The following is a 20,726-nucleotide window of genomic DNA, read 5'->3' as shown; positions in this document are numbered from 1 at the left end:
AAATAAAAGAAATACTCATTCAATATGTAATTAAAAATATAACTTTATACCAAATCCAAATATAAAAATTAATTTTAACAAAATTTAAAAATAAGACTGAATTCTTAAAAATAAAAGTTCAGAAAGTTATGCCATATTTTAAATTATATTAATTTATATGGTGTTAATTTCATATTATTGTTTGATTTTGAAATATAAAATTATTTAAAAGGTATGTTTTATTGAATTAGATTTATTATAGAATTTAGCTTTTTAATAAGTTTATTTTAATATTTTTATTCTCAATTTCTTTAAAATTATAGTAATTATGGTTGTTTTATTTTTTATTACAATTAACATATTAAAATAAAGATATTGAAAAATGCATAAATCATAATTGTTATAATTCATGAAAACGATTATACCATCAATAAGTTGGCAGTTAAAATGGTTGGAAACTCAAAATAATCCAATTAAATAATATTAAATTATGATACATTCAAGGTATGGGTGTAAACTAAGTAAATAAATTTATAAGAAAATAATATAAAAGCAAATGTTGAAATGATAAAGTTGATCTTGGATTCAATTTTGATTTTTTTTAATTATGTATATATTTTTCTAAACTTATCAAATATAAAAAGATTTAGTACCCTTAAATAATGTGCTGCTTAGTAAAATAAATGGATTTTTGGTAATTACAAATTAAGTTGGAACTCGGTTGATGAGTGACACCAACTCGGCAATATAAGTCGGGTAATTATTTGGCACACTTCCCGTAGAGTTTTTAGACTCCACAAGTAAGATCAAGGCGTTGATAAGTGTCTCATAACGGTATAGTAAAATATTAAAAAAAATAAATAATTAAAAAAGAGAAAGACACATGTCAATTTTTTAAGGTTACTTGTGGAAAAAAAAAGTACATTGCAGTATATCAAATATTCGCACTATATAGTATAGATAATAATTAAGAAATGTATTATAGAATGTAGTAAAAAAATGTGACACTTGTCACACCTCAACCCACTTGTGGAGTTTAAAAACTTTACTTAAGGTTTATCAAATAATTACTCTTAATTAATAATAAATATATTAATAAAACAGTAAAACCGACAATATTTTTAATTAAATTTATATTTATTTGAAATTGATTAAAATAATAAAAATATAGGCCCGAATTGTTTAAAATTTAAGATTTTGGTTTGAATCTAGGATTAACTAAAAAGAGAGGTAGTATTAAAATTATTGCCTATATTTGCTATCTTGTAAATGTTGTAAATGTTTGAAATCTAAACATGATAATCAAACGCTCCAAATCTTGAATTACCATAAAAATTTGTAAGATACTGCAAACCTAACATTTCTATTTTTTTTTTTTATGGACAACCCAGATCATCATTATAAAAAAAAAAAAAAACAAACGAGTACCAACACAACAATTAATGAAAACCTAAAACATCCCTACCTAACGGTAAAGAATAGCAAAGACACTTTAGGGAAAAACAAACAAAATCTCGGTAGTTGGGGGGGAATGAAGCATCAAAACCAGAGAAGTGCATCCCCTTCAACCCCAAAGCAAATTATGCATGTTAAAACTCCAGCTTCCAGCTTGCAAGAGCAAAATAGACTCATAATTCTTTAATCTGGTAGTGTCAGGTTCCAAATCTCACCGTTCACCACAACGATCGCCACCTCAGGTACATCCTCCACCCAAAACCTATCATTAGATATCGTGAATCTTTCTTGGGCAATTAGATGAGCCACCATATTCGCCCTGCAATCACCATGATGGAAAGATATTTGCATAAATTGTGTAGCCCTATTTTTTATTTCGCCACAAAAAGACCCATTTCTGATCTGTCTGCTTTCCCTGTTTAATTTTGGCGATTGTAGTGCGAGAGTAGCCCTTGACTTCAATCTGTCGAAAGTCCATCTTCGCCGCAAATTTGATGGCCTGCAGACATGCAAGGGCTTCAGCAGAAAAAGAATCGGAAACATAACCATTCATGATATCCCCGCCGCCAATGACTAGTCCCAGACCATTTCTAATAACAAACCCCAAACTGGATTGGTGAATATGGGGTTTGAAAGCTGCATCAAAATTTAATTTGACCACCGGGTCCTAGGGAGGTTGCCATCGTTGCAACATAGTATCTCTTGGAGCAGGTAACTTCTGGTTTAACTCTTTCATTTCATTGGCAAGGCTAAAAACTCTAGAGCTAATATCCCTGACTGTTTGTTGTTTACCCTCCATAACATACTTATTACGGGCCTGCCAAAGAGTCCAAATTGTAAGGGCGATAAAATTTATTGCGTTGCTATCAGCAGACAAAAAAATTGAGGAAAACCACTGTCAAAAACCCTCCTCAATAACTGTAACGGGATTTATGCAAGTGTATTTAGTCGTTCAAGTAATAAGCAAGTAAAAATGAATATCGTCTCTACAAGGAGAGTATAAGTTTAACCAATTAGTTGAAAAATTATAATTAACAGTATGATATAAAAACTCAATAATTTGGATGGTGATGATTAAACTAAGCAAAATTAGTTAGATGCAAAGATTGATCCTTATGCAATTCTAATCTAGATGCAATTTACCTAAATGCATGAATAAATTACTTTAGCAACAAAAACAATCAACATTAAATGGGCTAGGATAATTATATTTATTAATTCAATTTATTTTCATAATGCTTAACATGTTCGGAATTACTTCCATGACAACTCGATCTCTTATGGGTTTGGAAACCAAATTAAGTCCTCTCGGATCTTTTACTTAGTGAAATATGCATGTTACTGATAATATTAAACTAATGGTTTTTCAGAATTCATGCAAGGTCTCAAAGAAATTTACGTTTGCAACAGTTTAATTACATAAACTTAAAATCCATGCAAGATAATAAAGCTAACTAAAGATATTATGAACCTCAACTTAGTCGGGTTTAATGACCTAAATTGAGCATTCAACTTTTCAATTATGCATCTACTAGCCGTCGTCTGGTTAGGATCGTTTAGCTAATCTGAGTGCACTCAATCACGTATGAATGAAATGCATCATGATATTAATTGAAAATATAATCGACTGAGGCACAAAACATGTTAACATGAATTAAATAAATTTAATTAAATTAATATAATCATCCTAGCATATAGGAATTAAAACTTCATAGTTGATGTCAAAACATAAAATTCAAAGCAAACATGATTAAAACAAATAACAAGAAGAAAGAGTAAATTCTATTCAGTTCAACAGTCTTTTTGGATCTATTCTGACTGAAGTGCTCCTCATTTTTAATTGATGCTTCGTTTGTTAAGTGTTTAACGAGTAGCTGGCTAAGAAGTGCTTTTGACAAAGTTTTTGAGGCTAAAGAATGGAAGAGGAATGGACAACTATGCAAGGAAAAAAGGAAAAAAGAATTGAGATGAAACTAATGAGAGTGAGAGAGGAATGTTGAGGGATAAGGGATGAGGGATGATTTAGGGATGGCAAGGTATTTATAGGTAAAGGTAAGGGTTTAGTTTACTAAAAATAAGTTTAAATTTCTTTCCTTCCTTCTCTCATGTGGCCAGCCATGCTTCAATGAATAAGGGATGACCAATTCTTCACCATTTGAATTTCAAATTCAAGCTAAAAATAGCTATAAAGTAAACTTTCAACAGAGAAGTTGTTGGGCTGAATTTTGATTATTTTTTAACTGTAAGGACCTTCAATTAATTATCCCAAAACATAGTTTGGGCAACCACCTTTAAGTGTTTGGGCTCTTAGTTTCACTTGTTGGATGATTTTTTAGTCAAAAACTTAGTAGACATGTCCATCTTTCATCACCTTCTTTATTGGGTCAAGTAGTCAACCTTATGCCCCAAATTGCATGGATGGAGGGAAAAAGTGGTGGCAAAAATTAGGGTTTTGGGAAACCTTATGGACGACAACAATGGGTAAATTTCTTCTCTTTGATGTTTCAAGCCTTAAGTCCAAACTAGACTGCCTAAAAATAAATAAACTGATTAGCACTTGGGCCAATTTGACTCTCTTTATTAAACATAAACAAATTAAAATTAAAGGCAAAGATAAAAGTGAAAAATAAAAATAAAAATAAAATTTTTAAAAATGATTAGAAATTTTCTTCTCAAAATATTACATTAAATTAATTCCCAAGAAAGGTTGGAGGGGTCACAACGGTCCCGCTTAAGTTCCAATCTCTTTAGACAGAATTAATTAAATGTACTAAATTAAGAAAATGATTTCTAAATTTTTATTAAAAATTAAAATTATGAAAAATTAAGGGTCTAATAATTTGAACAATGTTTTAATTCACTCAATTTCACCGTCCCAATAGTGCTTGAGGAGTTGACCATTAACTTTAAACTTACCTTCATAGTTGTCGTACAATTCTACAGCTCCATATGAATAAACTTTGTGAATGGTATAAGGTCCTTTCCATCAAGATTTGAGCTTTCCAGGAAATAACCTTAGCTTCGAATTAAACAACACTTTCTAACCTTCTTTGAACTCATGAGGTTGAATACGACTATCATGCCATCTATTATATTTTTCTTTACACATCTTAGCATTCTCGTATAAAAATAACCTCAACTCCTTCAATTCATTAAGTTGTAACATCCTTCTCTCACCGTCTTGCTTAAGATCAAAATTCAATTATTTTAAAGCGCAGTGAGCTTTATTCTTCAATTCAAGCGGTAAATGACATGCCTTTCCAAAAACTAACCGATAGGGAGTCATTCCTAATGGTGTCTTAAAAGCAGTACGATAGGCCCATAGTGCATCATCGAGCCTTCGAGACCAATCTGTTCTGTTAGGGCGCACTACTCTTTCAAGAATACTTTTGATTTCTCGATTCACCCTTTCACCTTGCTCATTCGATTGTGGATGATAGGTAGTAGCAATCTCATATTTCACATTATATCTGTCAAGCAATCACTTAAGCCACTTATTTATAAAGTGAGATCCTTCATCGCTAATTATAGCTCTATGAGTCCTAAACCGTGTAAATACGTGCTTATGTAGGAATCGCATGACTACCTTACAATCATTAGTTGGGTATGTCTCGGCTTCAACCCACTTAGACACATAGTCCACAACTACCAAGATATACTTGTTCCTATAGGAAAAAGGAAATGGGCCTAAAAATCAATGGCCCATACATCGAAAATTTGTATCTCTAAAATATTTCTCAAGCGCATTTCATTCCTTCTTAATATGTTTTCGATTCTTTGGCATCTATTGCAGTTTTTCATATATGCATAAACATCTTTGAATAATGTAGGCCAAAATAACCTAGCTTGTACAATCTTTGCTGTTGCACATGAACCACCAAAGTGTCGCCCACTTAGAGATGAATGACAGTGGTATAAAATCTGGTCAATCTCACTTCTAGCTATGCATTTCCTAATTATGTTATCTGCACATTGTTTAAGCAAAAATGGATCTTCCCAAAAAAAAATACCTACTATCATGTAGGAATTCCTTCCTTTGTTGGTATGATATTTCTCGAGGAATTATTCCACATGCTAAGTAATTGGCAAAATCAGCAAATCAAGGTGTTTCATAGATTTGTCTTACCTCAAAGATATGTTCATTAGGAAAATTCTCATTAATTAGAATAAATGAATAAGTTACCTCATTTTGTTCAAACTTCGACAAATGATTGGCTGCCTGATTTTCAACACCTTTTCTATCTTGGATCTCAAGGTCAAATTCTTGGAGCAAAAGTATCCATCGAATTAGCTTCAGTTTAGTATCTTTCTTCGTGAGTAAGTACTTAATGGCAGCATGATCGGTAAATACTATAACTTTGGTACCTACAAGATATGAACGGAACTTGTCAAAATCAAAAACTATAGCAAAAGTTTTTTTCAGTTATGTATAATTGATCTAGGCTCTTGTTAAAGTTCTGTTTGCATAGTAGATAGGGTAAAACACTTTGTTCCTTCTTTGACCCATCACAGCTCCAACAGCAAAATGGCATGCATCGCACATCAACTCAAAGGGCATGTTCCAATTAGGTGTGATAATTATTTGGGCTGAAATTAACCGATTTAAATTTTTTTAAAAACATACATAAAACTTTATTTTTTCTGAAAAATCCTTCATAAATCTACGATAAAAACCAGCGTGACCTAAAAACTTCTAACTCATTTCACTCTAACTAGAGGCGATAATCTTTCAATTATGTCCATCTTTGCTTTATCCACTTCGATTCCTTTTTTGATAATTTTGGGCCCTAAGACAATTTCCTCCTTAACCAAAAAATGACACTTCTCTTAGTTAAGGACGAGATTCGTCTCCTCACATCTTTTGAGTACCTTAGCCAAATTATTCAAGCAAATATCGGAAGTATTATAAAAAATAGAGAAATCATCCATGAAAACCTCAATATAATTTTCAACCATATCAATGAAAATTTTCATCATACATCGCTGAAATGTGGCAGGTGCATTACATAAGCCGAAAAACATTCGCCTAAAAGTAAATATACCATATGGATAGGTAAAAGTAGTTTTATGTTAGTCTTTTGGGGCTACAACTATTTGCTTGTATCCCTAATATCCATCTAAAAAGCAATAAAATTCGTTACCTGCCAGTCGACCTAGCATTTGATTCATAAAAGGTAAAGGAAAATGATCATTACGAGTGGCTTTGTTTAACTTTCTATAGTCAATACAGATTCTCCAGCCCGTGATAGTTCCCGTCGGGATTAACTCGTTTCGGTCATTTTCGATGATCATGATTCCACCTTTCTTTCGTACATGTTGCACCGTATTTACCCAATAACTATCAGAGATGGGGTAAATAATTCTCGCATCAAACCACTTAATTACTTACCTCCTTCTGAACCACTTCTTTTATGATAGAGTTAAGTCTCATTTGCCCATCAATCTTACCTTTTTCACTTTTCTCTGAAATAATTTTATGCATACAGAAGGAATGACTTATACTTCATACGTCAGATATTGTCCAACCAATTGCCTTTTTTAAACTTCTTTAAAACAACAATCAATTGCTCCTCTTGATATTCTATTAAGTCCGCTGAAATAATCACAGGCAAAGTAGAACTATTACCAAGACAAATGTATTTTAAGTGAGACGAAAATACCTTTATTTCAAGTTTAGACGGTTCCTCGATTGACAATCTGGGTTGTGTAAATTCTCAAACTTCTAAATCTAGTAATTTGAACCACGGTGGTTGAATATAACTCCTCGAATTGGCTTTTATCAAAGCTAAACCTTGATTACCTTTTTCATCTTTGAATGGTTTAGACTCTAAAACGTTCTCCAACGGATCTTCTTTAGAATTGTTTCCCATAGAAACTATGGTTTCTAATTCCTCCATTACTGAACACTCTTCCATTAAATCGAGAAATTTCATTACCTTCATAACATTAAACGTTACCTTATCGTCTTGAACTCACATAGTGAGTTTTCCTTTTTGCACATCTATCAACGTTCTTCTCGTGGCTAAGAAAGGTCTCCTCAGGATGATCGAAACTTCTTTGTCTGCTTCAAACTCTAAAACAATGAAATCAATAGGAAAAATGAATTTTTCGACTCTTACCAAAACATCATTGATCTTTCCTTCAGGATATGCTAATGATTGATCTGCAAGTTGAAGTGTCACAGTAGTAGGTCTTACTTCACCTATTCCTAACAAATTAAAAATAGCTTTGGGCATCAAGTTGATACTTGCTCCTAAGTCATACAAAGCTTTACCGCAATATGATTCACCAATGTTGCAAGGTATCATAAAGCTTCTAGGATCCTTTAGTTTCGGAGGTAGCTTGTTCTGTAAAAACGCACTACACTCCTTCGTCAAAAAGATAGTCTCATACTCACTCAGTCGTTTCTTCTTGGACAAGATATCATTCATAAATTGCACATAGTTGGGCATTTACTTTAAAGTCTCCACCAATAAGATGATGTTTAATTGCTTTAAAACATCCAAGAACTTCTTAAATTGTACCTCTTATTTATGCTTATTTTGATGAAATCTTTAAGGATATAGAACTCTAAGTTGATATGGAGAACTTTTCTAAGGAGGTAAATCTGCAAAAGTAGGTGTTAGCTTTTCAGAATTCACTAGTTTAGGGTTCACCTCATCAGATTTTTTAGCATCTAATTTTTCTGTTGTAGGAACTTCAATTATTGGTCGACTTTCCTCGTTTTCAGTAGGTTCATCTTCAACCACAATCTTTTTTTGTTCTGAAATCTTACCATTTTGTAATTCTACCACTTTGCAATGCTTCTTACCCAAATTTCTTAAATTTTCTGTGTCGCTCGTCAAGGCTCCTTGTGGTCTACTACAAAGCTCAATAGCTAACTGACCCATTTGGTTCTCCAGATTCTTTAGTGTTACTATTTGACTTTGGATCATTACTGTTTGACTTTGGATCAATGCATCATTTTTTGCCATATACTCCTTCAACAAGTCCTCCAAAATGTTTGATGATTTAGGTTGAGGTGGTTTTGGGGCTTGTTGGTTAAACCATTACGTTTGGTTGGGACTATGTTGCATTTGATTGTTGTTCAGTCAATTTCCTTGGTTACTCAAAGAAAATTTCAAATGGTTCCGCTATGAAGGATTGTAGAAGTGGGACTGCGGTCATTATCCACTTTTATTTTGATATTGATTCCTTACATAATAAACTGTTTCGAGGTTTGAAGGGAAATTCTCGAAAGAATGGCCATCCCATAGTATACACAAAAAACTACTTCATATTGACTTGGTGATTGAGCTGTAAAATTATTCAGTGTGTCCACTCATGCACTTCAGCTACTTGTCTTCCGGTAACTGCTCGATTTATCGGTAATTGGTAATTGTTGCTTGCGATCCTCTCAGTAATCTCGTAAGCTTCGTTATAAGACTCAAATAAAATCGTACCATTCGTAAAAGCATACACCATTAATCTTGTATGTGAGTTGAGACCGTTATAAAATGTCTCTAATTAGATATAATAAGGAATACCATGATGAGGACACTTACAAAGTAATTCCTTGAATCTTTCCCACACATTATACAAAGATTCGTCATCCAATTGTTGGAAAGTTGTTATCTTATTACGCAACTTTGTGTTCTTACTTGGTGGAAAATATTTTACCAGAAACTTTTTTGCTAATTCTTGCTAAGTAAATATTGAACTTGGTGGAAATGAATTCATCCTTGCTCCTGCTCGATGTCGTAACGAGTACATAAATAGTTTTAACCTCAGTGCGTCTTTAGTCACACTAGCTAACTTAAATAAATCACTAACCTCTATGAAGAATCAAAGGTGTAACTGTGAATCTTTTGTGGGCATACCACTGAATTGGCCTACCGTTTGGAGCATTTGAAACATCACTGGTTTCAATTTGAATTGGGGTGCCTCGATATCTAGCCTTCTAATTGTCAGATTTAACTCACTGAAGATTGGCACAACATATTGTCTGATGGCATGATCCCTATAATCAGCAATAAGTATTGAGTTGTGCACTTGATTGACTCTATTACCTTCTCCATCATTTTGATTTTCAAGGTGCATCTCAGTTTGTCTTTGAGCAAATCTCTCACTTCTTTTTTGTCTAAAAGTCTACCCAATTTCAGGGTCTATGGGTAATAAGTTAATGATTCAATCTATGCTCTTAAAACACCTAAAAATAAATCACAAAAAAATAAAGAATAAATTAGGAAAGTTAGAAATTAAATAAAATAAAAAAAATATAAGAACCAAATTGTAAAAATAATTTCAGAAAAAATAATTAAGGCAACAGTCCCCGGCAATGGCCCCAAAAACTTGTAACGGGATTTGCACAAGTGTACGTAGTCGTTCAAGTAATAAGTAAAAATGAGTTATCGTCTCTATAGGGACTGTATAAGCTTAACCAATTAGTTGCAAAATTATAATTTACAATTTGACGTAAAAACTCAATAATTTGGATCGTAATGATTAAACTAAGTAAAATTAATTAGATGCAAAGATTGATCCCTATGCAATTCTAATCTAGATGCAATTTACCTAAATGTATGAATAAATTACTTTAGCAACAAAAACAATCAACATTAAATGGGCTAGGATAATTATATTTATTAATCAATTTACTTTCATCATGCTTAACATGTTCGGAATTACTTCCATGACAACTCGATCTCTTATGGGTTTGGAAACCAAATTAAGTCCTCTCAGATCTTTTACTTAGTGAAATATACATTTTACTGATCATATTAAACTAAGGGTTGTTTAGAATTCATGCAAGGTCACAGGGACATTTACGTTTGCAACAGTTTAATTACATAAACCTAAAAACCGTGCAAGATAATAGATCTAACTAAAGATATTATGAACCTTAACTTAGTTGGGTTTAATGACCTAAATTGAGCATTGCACTTTTCAGTTATGCATCTACTGGATGTCGTCTGGTTAGGATCGCTTAGCTAATCTGAGTACACTTAATCACGTATGAATGAAATGCATCATGATATTAATTGAAAACATAATTGACTGAGGCACAAAACATGTTAACATGAATTAAATAAATTTTATTAAATTAATATAATCATCCTAGTAGATAGGAATTAAAACTTCATAGTTGATGTCAAAAACATAAAACTCAAAGCAAACATGATTAAAAAATAACAAGAGGAAAGAGTAAACTTTATTCAGTTCAGTAGCATTTCGGATCTATTTTGACTGACTCAGTTCAGTAGCCTTTTGGATCTATTTTGATTGAGGTGCTCCTCTATTCTGATTGATGATTCGTTTGCTAAGTTTTTACGGGGTAGGCGGCTAAGAAGTGCTTTTGACAAAGCTTTTAAGGCTAAAGAATGGAAGAGGGATGGACGGTTATACAATGGAAAAAAGGAAAAAGAATTGAGATGAAACTAATGAGAGTGAGAGAGGAATGTTGAGGGATGAGAGATTATTAAGGGATGGCAAGGTATTTATAAGTGAAGGTAAGTGTTTGAGTTTACTAAAAATAGGTTTAGATTTCCTTCCTTCCCTCTCTCATGTGGCCGACCATGCTTCAAAGAATAAGGGATGACCAAGTTTTCTCCATTTGAATTTCAAATTCAAGCTAAAAATAGCTATAGAGTGGTCGATTTCAATAGAGAAGTTAGGCTGAATTCTGATTATTTTCCAACTGTAAGGGCATTCAATTAATTATCCCAAAACCTATTTTGGGCAACCACCTTTAATTGTTGAATCTTAGTTCCCCTTGTTGGACTGTTCTTCAGTCCAAAACTTAGTAGACATGTCCATCTTTCATCATCGTCTTTATTAGGTCAAATAATCAACCTTATGCCCTAAGTTGCATTGTCTTGTCATCCGCATGGATAACTTGTACATGTCCATGTTTTGTTTATTTAAATCTTGTCTCCGATGGACCTCCTACATAGTGAAAAATACATACATTAATAAATTAACATGAATTAATATAAAATATGCATGAAAATAATGTAAATGAACATATTTTCACATACTTTCTAAATTCATGTTTAAAATTACTAATTAAGTAAAATTCACTTATTTCAACAATAATTACTTAAGATAAACACATTTATTAAGTAAAAATGTGGTAATATTATATAGAAAACCCTATATAATTTTGAGTTTTCAATAACATCATCAGACCACTTTATCTTTACTAAATCTTAAACCTCATATGCAAGGCCACACTTATTAACAACATGAAGATTGGTTTCGGGTTTACCACCACATCTTGGACATATCGGCATAGGCGAAATCCTTTTATTGTATAGGTTCCAAGCTGTAGGAAGTAGATTAATTAGAATGCGCCAAGTAGCAATTTTAACTTTAAGGGGAATTTGTAGACTCCAAAGCTTATTGTATTGAGTTTTGTTTCCTTGTAAATCATCATTTGTAGTTTGAGAGCTGGCCAAAGCTCGATATCCACTCTGAACTGTAAAATCACTAGAAGTTTCACCACTCCAGACAATATTATTAGCCTCTATACATTCAAACAATGGAATACAACAAATAGCCACTACCTCCTCAGGGGATAAATACTGGTAATGAGCCATTCTTTCCAACTTCAATTTGAGTGATCAATAAACTCTGATACTTGACTATAGCTATTATTGATTCTGGTGTTCTTGATTCGACCACCAGCCCACCAAGGGAGCCACCTATTGGTCTAGATAGCAATTTGAGTCCCAAATCCCACTCTCCATCCCACACCATCTTCCAGTACCTTTCGCGCTGCAAAAATACTTTTCCAAGCATAGGGGGTAATATCCTAATATTTCATTCCAAAACATAGAATTTGGATAATATCTAGTGCTATAGATACGAGTAATTAGCGAATCTAGATTCATAATCAACCTCCAGCCGTATTTCGCTAAAAGGGCAATATTGAGCTTAGCCAAATCGCGAAAACCCATATAGCTACTCTCCTTAGATAGGCATCAACTCATTACACCAGTGAATACCTTTCCAAGTTGAGCTTTTTTGCCACCAGAAATAACTCATTATTCCCTCTAACTTTAAACACACAGATTTCAGAAGCAGGAAACAAGACAAAATAAATAATGAGTACTTGGAAAACGACCTTACAGAAAACCTCATTTCTTCTTTGAGATAAAAAACGAGCCCTCTAATTATTAACTCTTTTTCGTATACGATCACAAATCTGTTGAAAGGCCTATTTCTTTCTGCGACCCACCATTGTCGAAAGGCCCAAATATCTTTCTATGCAAAATGCTCTCCTAATACCTAAGCAAGCCATAACCTAATTACAGACCTCTTCGAAGACATTAGAGCTGAAAAAGATCAATGACTTTTCAAAGTTGATTTGTTGACCCTAGGCTTGTCCATATTTATTCAAAATGGCTTGTAGAACCTATCCTCCCTCATCACTTGCATCTCCAAAAACAATACTATCATCTGTGAAAAAGTGATGAAGTTGGTTCAGCATGCAGCAAACTCGACAGCATGCAGGCCATGAAGACCAAGACATGCAGGAGCTGCTGATGCAAGCTTATTTTGTTTATTTTGTAATTCTTAGTCAATGAAATGTAATCTTAGTTCATTTCTAACTAAGTTAGGTTGTTGACTGATGTAATTAGCTTATGTATGAGCTGTAAACACAACTTTGTATAAGTTTACAAGCCAAAATTTCAAGTTTCCATGTAATTAGTGGAGGTAGGTGATGTTTAGATAATTACTTACTGTTTTTGACAAGCTTAGTGCTTGGTTTATGTATTGGCATTGTGCCATTATTCAATTTATGAATGAAGTTCAGGTTGTTCATCAATTTTTCCTCTTCATTTTTCTTAGTTTTTTTCTTCTTTTCTTTTGCTCGAATTCTCTTGTTTGCTCAGCAAGTCTCGAGACTTGCTCGACAAGTCTGTGCTGAGTCTGTTAGTTTCAGTTACAGCACCAACAATTGGTATCTAGAGCCTATTTCTTAAGGGATCTGTTATACAAATCCATGGCTTCATCAAGCTTTTCACCAGCTGCACCTCAAGTCTTCAATGGAGAAGGCTATCACATATGGGTGGTCAAAATGAAGACCTACCTGCAGGCATACGATCTGTGGGAGGTGGTCAACTCAGATGTTGAACCAGAACCACTTAGAGGCAATCCAACAGTGGCTCAGATCAGGCAGCATGCTGATGAAAGGACCAAGAGGCACAAGGCTATGTCTTGCATCCGAACTCGAGGTATCGATGTGATTTTCACAAGGATTATGGCTGTGAATCACCAAACAGCGAACTGGGACAAGTTGCAGGAAGAGTTTCAAGGGACAGAGAGGACAAGGCAGCAACAGTTGTTGAACTTGAGGAGGGATTTCGAGAATTTGAAAATGAAGGAAGAAGAAACTGTCAAGCAATATTCTGACAGGATTATGGCTGTGGTTAACAGCATCAGGCTCTTAGGAGATCAGTTCAATGAGGCTAGGATAGTGGAGAAGGTTATAGCAACTCTGCCTGAGAGGTATGAGGCAAAAATCTCATCTCTCGAGGACTCAAGGGACCTATCCACCATTTCCCTAACAGAGTTGATCAATGCTCTATATGCTCAAGAGCAGATGAGAGCAAGCAGACTGGAGGAGCACCAAGAAGGTGCCTTTCAGGCAAGAACAAATACTGCCTACAAAGGTAAGAAAGCCTGGAGAGACAAACCAAAGAATGATGCTGCAAGGAGAGAAGGTCAGACTTGCAAGCACTGCAGAAGGGTTGGTCATCCAGAAGAAAAGTGCTGGTTTAATCCAGATGCTGTATGTCATCATTGTAAGAAAAGGGTCATGTTGAGAGAGTCTGCAAAAGCAAGGCCAAATCGAAGCAGAATCAGTCTCAACAGATGAAAGCTGAGGCTCGAGTAGCTAAGGAGGACAGTGACCAAGAGGAGCAAGTCTTTGCTGTGTCATGCTCAGCTGCTCAGGTAAGGTCCTCATCTGGTTGGCTCCTAGACAGTGGTTGCACTAACCATATGACATATGATGCTGCGATTTTCAAGTCTTTAGACAGAAGCTGCAGAACTAAGGTCAAAATAGGAAATGGTCATTTTATTCAAGCTGAAGGCAAGGGTGATGTGCTGATATGCACCCCCACAGGTGCCAAAGTAATTTCAAATGTCTTTGTTGGTGCTCGAAATTGATGAAACCCGCTCAAAGATAGCTCGATTCTTTGGAGAAAGGTTATTCTGTTGTGTTTAAAGACCACCAGTGCCAAATCAGTGATCCAAGTGGATCCAAACTGATGGCAGTTCCTATGGCTGATAGGAGCTTTGTAGTTGACTGGACTAAGGAGTCTGACATTGCCTACACAGCCACATCTAATGAATCCAAGTTGTGGCATCAAAGGCTGGGACATGCCAACTTCAGATCGATGGCCCGAATGGTCAGAGAAGACCTGGCTGAAAACTTCATCAACTAGTGGACCATGATGATGTATGTGAAGTATGTCAGCTAGGAAAGCAGGCCAGACTCTCATTTCCCTCGAATCAAGCCTGGAGAGCCTCTGAAAAACTCAAACTGGTACATACTGATGTGTGTGGCCCTATGAAGACTGAGTCATTAAGTGGAATAGGTATTTCATACTGTTCATTGATGATTTCTCGAGATATTGCTGGATTTACTTTTTAAAACAGAAATCAGAGGTGGCCTCAGTGTTTTGGAAGTTCAAGGCGCTTTTGAGATCAAAGCAGTCGCAAGTCAAGACCATAAGGTCTGATAATGGGACTGAGTACACCTCAGCTCAGTTCCAAGCCTTCTGTGATAAGGCAGGCATCAAACATCAACTTACCAACACATATACACCTCAGCAAAATGGTGTAAGTGAAAAGAAGAACAGGAGTTTGATGGATATAGCCAGGTGCTTAATAATTCAGAAGAATTTGCCTAGAACACTATGGGCAGAAGCAGTTAACACTGCAACATACATTCAAAATAGACTACCAACAAAGGCTTTGGATCAAAAGACCCCATTCGAGGCCTGGTTTGGCTTCAAGCCATCACTGGCTCATCTGAAAGTCTTTGGATGCATCTGTTATGCACATGTACCTACTATCAAAAGGGACAAATTGTCTGAAAGGGCTCAACCTGGTGTTCTGGTGGGCTACAGCACTGTTAAGAAGGGCTATAGGATCTTGGATCCTTCAACAAACAAGGTGACAGTTAGCAGGGATGTGGTATTTGATGAAAGGTCATGTTGGAACTGGGAAAGACATGAACCTGAAGAAGTTTCTGAAGAACTTGCAACAGACCAAGCTGAGCCGGACCAAAATGTTCCAGAAATGGACATTGATGATGAACCAGTCAGAGGAACAAGGCCATTGACTGAGATTTATGAAAGGGCTCATGTAGCCATAGCTGAACCAAGCAACTTTGAAGAGGTGAGGCTCGGCAAGGGTGGAAGCGAGCAATGGTGAGGAGATCAAGATGATTGAGAAGAACCGGACACAGGAATTGGTTGAAAGGCCAGTCAAAAGGAAGGTGATTGGGGTGAAATTGGTGTACAAAGCCAAGCAGAATGCTGATGGTACCTTGAACAAGCTGAAAGCAAGGCTAGTTGTCAAGGGGTTCAGTCAGAGGTATGGCTTGGACTACCTGGAGACCTTTGCACCAGTGGCCAGGCTTGACACCATCGGACTCTCGATTGGTTTAGCGACCTGACTAGAGTGGAAGATCCATCAGCTTGATGTAAAATCAGCCTTTCTGAATGGTTTCCTAGATGAAGACATCTATGTTGAACAACCACAAGGGTTTGAAATAGCTGGCAGAGAGCATATGGTCTACAAACTGAAGAAGGCCCTATATGGATTAAAACAGGCTCCAAGGGCCTGGTACAGCAGAATCGATGGCTACTTGGTGATCGGGATTCGATCGAAGCAAGAGTGAGCCAACATCGTATGTCAAGAAACAAGGGACACAAACATAACTCATTGTGTCCCTGTATGTTGATGACCTTCTGGTGACAGGAGGAGATCGAGCAGTGCTGGCTAATTTCAAGACCAAGATACAGGAAGTGTTTGAAATGTCTGATCTTGGGGAGATGTCCTATTTTCTTGGAATGGAGGTATCTCAAGCACAGAATGAGATATTTCTAAGCCAGAAAAGCTTTGCCACACAGACTCTGACCAAGTTTTCCATGCAAAACAGCAAGGCAACTAAAACACCTGTTGCCATTGGAGAAAAACTATCGAGCCAAGGTGTTTTTGAGAAAGTATGTGAAACAACCTACAGGGGTCTAGTTGGTTGTTTGCTATACTTGACTGCCACTAGACCAGACGTCATGTATGCTGTAGGATTGCTCTCAAGATTCCTGCATTTCTGTAATGAAAAGCATTTTCAAGCTGCAAAGAGAGTGCTGAGATATGTCAAAGGCACTTTAAACTATGGTTTGAAGTATAGCAAAGAAGGCAATCTGAAAGCTGGTTGGCTACACTGATAGTGACTGGGCAGGCTCGATAGATGACATGAAAAGCACCTCAGGGTATGCTTTTAACCTTGAATCAGCGATGTTTTGCTGGAGCTCGAAGAAGCAAAGTCTAGTGGCTCAATCTACTGCTGAAGCAGAGTATGTGGCAGCAGCAAGTGCTGTCAACCAAGCCATATGGCTAAGGAAAATCTTGGCTGACTTGAATATGCATCAAAAGGAAGCTACTGAGATCTTCTGTGACAACCAATCTGCAGTAGCAATTGCTAAAAATCCAGTGTTCCATGGAAGAACAAAGCATTTCAGCATCAAGTTGCATGTTGTTCGAGAAATGGAGCAAGCTCAGGAAGTAAAGCTGATCCACTGTAATTCAGAGGATCAACTTGCAGACATTTTAACCAAAGCCCTTAGTGTCACAAGGTTCGAATGTCTAAGAAAGAAGCTAGGTGTTTGCTCCATGCAAACCAAGGAGGAGTGATGAAGTTGGTTCAGCATGCAGCAAACTCGACAGCATGCAGGCCATGAAGACCAAGACATGCAGGAGCTGCTGATGCAAGCTTATTTTGTTTATTTTGTAATTCTTAGTCAATGAAATGTAATCTTAGTTCATTTCTAACTAAGTTAGGTTGTTGACTGATGTAATTAGCTTATGTATGAGTTGTAAACACAACTTTGTATAAGTTTACAAGCCAAAATTTCAAGTTTCCATGTAATTAGTGGAGGTAGGTGATGTTTAGGTAATTACTTACTGTTTTTGACAAGCTTAGTGCTTGGTTTATGTATTGGCATTGTGCCATTATTCAATTTATGAATGAAGTTCAAGTTGTTCATCAATTTTTCCTCTTCATTTTTCTTAGTTTTTTTCTTCTTTTCTTTTGCTCGAATTCTCTTGTTTGCTCAGCAAGTCTCGAGACTTGCTCGACAAGTCTGTGCTGAGTCTGTTAGTTTCAGTTACAGCACCAACAAAAAGAGATGTGTCACCACTAGTCTTGCTCTACAAACTTTAACTCCCTTTAATTGGCCTTCTACTCTAGTCGAGTGTACAAGTGAAAAAAAGCCTTCCATACATAATAAGAAAATAAAAGGTCTTAACAGATCTCCTTGTCGAAGCCCCTGTCCCAGAAGAAAAGGATCACTTGAAAGACCATTCTTGTTCAATACAAAAGATACAGATGAAACACAATGCATCACTAACTCAGCCTATCTATCAGCAAAACCCATTTTCTTCATCATGCCTTTTAGAAAGTCCCATTCCATTCTATCGTAAGCTTTACTTATATCGAAAATGAGAGCAAATAATTCTTTCTTCCCTTTACGTCTCATTTTTAAAGTATGAAGAACCTCGTAAACCATTAAAACATTATCAGAAATTAAGCGGCCTAACACAAACACTCATTGCGCCTCGTCTATACATTGATCAAGTACAAGTTTAAGTCTATTTGCAATAACTTTGGAAATTATCTTATACAAAATAGAACATAAACTAATTGGTTGAAACAAAGACATCATATTTGTAAAGTTTACCTTCTCCAAAGAGATCTCTCGATTTAAAGCCTAAAGAAAAAATGTGTTACGTCTGTACCAATTATGTGCCAGCATATCTAATAAAAAATCACATGAAATCCATCGAAACCCAGCGCCTTCGTAGGTCCCATTTCTTTTATTACTATCCGCATCTCCTCCTCCATATAATTGGCCAACAAAAACTCATTCATCGCTGAATCAATTCTGGTAGTAACCCCCTCATAAATCCCATCATTTTCTACCTCCCTAATGCTTGTGAAAATAGTTTTAAAATAACGTACAATAATATTCAACATATCAGAGTCCTAAGTATACAAAACCCCCGTCTCATCTTTTAGGCCGGTGATTTTATTAGTGCGACGTCTTTTAGAGGCCAAACTATGAAATAATTTGGTGTTGCGGTTGCCATACTTTAGCCAATTCGAATAAGCCCTTTGCTCCTAATACAACTCTTACTTATCAATTTTCAATATAAGATCAAGTTTTGTCTCTCAATAATCTTCTTAAGGATATCATCAGTTGGCCTAATACCATACAAAGCACTAAGTCGACTTTGTAAGCCTTGAAGCTTTTCCTTTTTCCCTTTTTTTCTCTTCAAAGCCCAATCATGTAAACCCTATCCAACTACTTGAAGAGGCTCCGAAATCTGTAGATGAGTGGTCGCTTCTCAAAGGGATTTTACCTCTCGTTCACAGTAATCATCCAATAGTTAGGTTGTTTTGAACTTTGTCTTGGGAGCTTTGTTACCCGAAATTGCCATAGCTTATGTATCCAACAAAATCAAGAAATGATCTGAGCAAGGGCTCTTCAAATGAGTCAATTTATAATTAGGAAACAAATTGTACCAACTAGGGTTGGCTACTCCCGTATCCAATCTCTCATGAATATTGTTGGAAGCAAAATTCCCTCTTTTCCACGTATACCATCGACCATGGTACCCCAAGTCAACTAAATCACATGTTTCTAATGCTTATCGAAAAGCTCAATTTGTCTCTGATCTTAGATATGTCCCCCTTTCTTTTCTCTATATGAGAAAATCTCATTAAAATCTCCTATGACCAGCCAAGGGCCATTATAATTATAACTTAAAAGTTTGAGTAAATCCCAAGAAATTGATCTTTGTCTAGTATCAGGTGTTTTATAGAAACTGGTAAAACGCGGCTCAATCCCATTCTCCTCATTCATGATCATCACATCAATATAAGCTTCATTAAAGCTACGATGAGTAACATTACAATCACTTTTCCAACCCAAAGAAAGTCCCCCACAAGACCCATTAGCTGGAACATCGATACCATTTTGAAAATCATACTTCCAACGAACTCTTTCCATTCTCCTCACATCCAGTTTAGATTCTATAAATAAACATATGTGGGGCCGACACTCTTTTAGCACATGCTAAATTCTCCGAACAGACCGTGGATTCTCTAGTCCATGGACGTTCCAACATAAGATTTTCATAATGTCCGACTAACCTGCCCTGCAAGTTTAGCAGATAATTCATTTTGGCGAACGTTATTCCACTTCCTCAATATCTCATTCGAATCTGCAACAAAAGAAACATTCGTGATACTATTGGTATTGGGCCTTTTTTTTTACCATCCATAATCAGAATAGGTTGATTCTCATGCATATTTACGTCACCAATGTTGGTTGATTTCTCCATATCGTTCACATTTAGTAAATTAGATTTTCCTACCAAATTTATCCCCAAATTCACTCTATCATTACACATAAATATTGGAAGACTAAGATTTCTAATATTTGACCCTTGATTTCCTCCTGACTCCCCCTAATTATTTCTCCAATCAGATCATGGTTCCCTTAGCCAGATACTACCGTCGACCACCATTCGTCGCGGTGGTGCCTTCAACGAGATGTCTCATCCCATTGGCAACTCTTTGCTACCTTCCACCATTTGACTTGGACAAAAACTTTCACCATGCCCTAGTTTACCACATAAGAAGCAAAATGTGGTTGACTTTTCATATTTGGAAACAACAAAAAATTCTTTCATTTTGGCAATTTAAAATTCCTTAATCCCGCTACAACGGCTTTTGCATCATAATCCAGAAAAGTTCCTATAAAATCTCCAAATTGCCTAGCCATGGCTTCCAAGATCATACCAATAGGGAGACTTTGTATTTGAACCCAAAAAGTTGCATAGAGTAGAGAAACCTCTAAAGGATCTTCGTCATCTTTGAAAACATGGAGAAGTAATATATGATTGTTGAAAATCCAAGGAGACCCATTGATCACTCTATCACGATCCATTTCACAGTAGAAACGAAAAAGAAATCTTTTCTCTCCAATTCAGTAATCGTTACTTTGCTT

General features: G+C 35.7%; 1 long non-coding RNA gene and 1 other non-coding gene across 2 annotated transcripts; both read left to right on the top strand.

Annotated features, from left to right (window-relative positions):
• Positions 1-1,366: 1,366 nt before the first annotated feature.
• LOC105804487 (uncharacterized) lies at positions 1,367-2,426 on the top strand. Its single transcript, XR_001136992.2, has 2 exons — positions 1,367-1,676; positions 1,873-2,426. It is a non-coding gene; the product is annotated as an uncharacterized LOC105804487 (long non-coding RNA).
• Positions 2,427-8,956: 6,530 nt separating this feature from the next.
• On the top strand, positions 8,957-9,063 carry LOC128035077 (small nucleolar RNA R71). Its single transcript, XR_008191481.1, has one exon. It is a non-coding gene; the product is annotated as a small nucleolar RNA R71 (small nucleolar RNA).
• Positions 9,064-20,726: the final 11,663 nt, after the last annotated feature.

Source organism: Gossypium raimondii, chromosome 11, assembly GCF_025698545.1.
Source record: "Gossypium raimondii isolate GPD5lz chromosome 11, ASM2569854v1, whole genome shotgun sequence".
Classification (NCBI taxonomy): Eukaryota; Viridiplantae; Streptophyta; class Magnoliopsida; order Malvales; family Malvaceae; genus Gossypium; species Gossypium raimondii.
The sequence above is the reverse complement of the archived record's forward strand: the minus strand, read 5'-3'. Positions and strand labels throughout refer to the sequence as shown.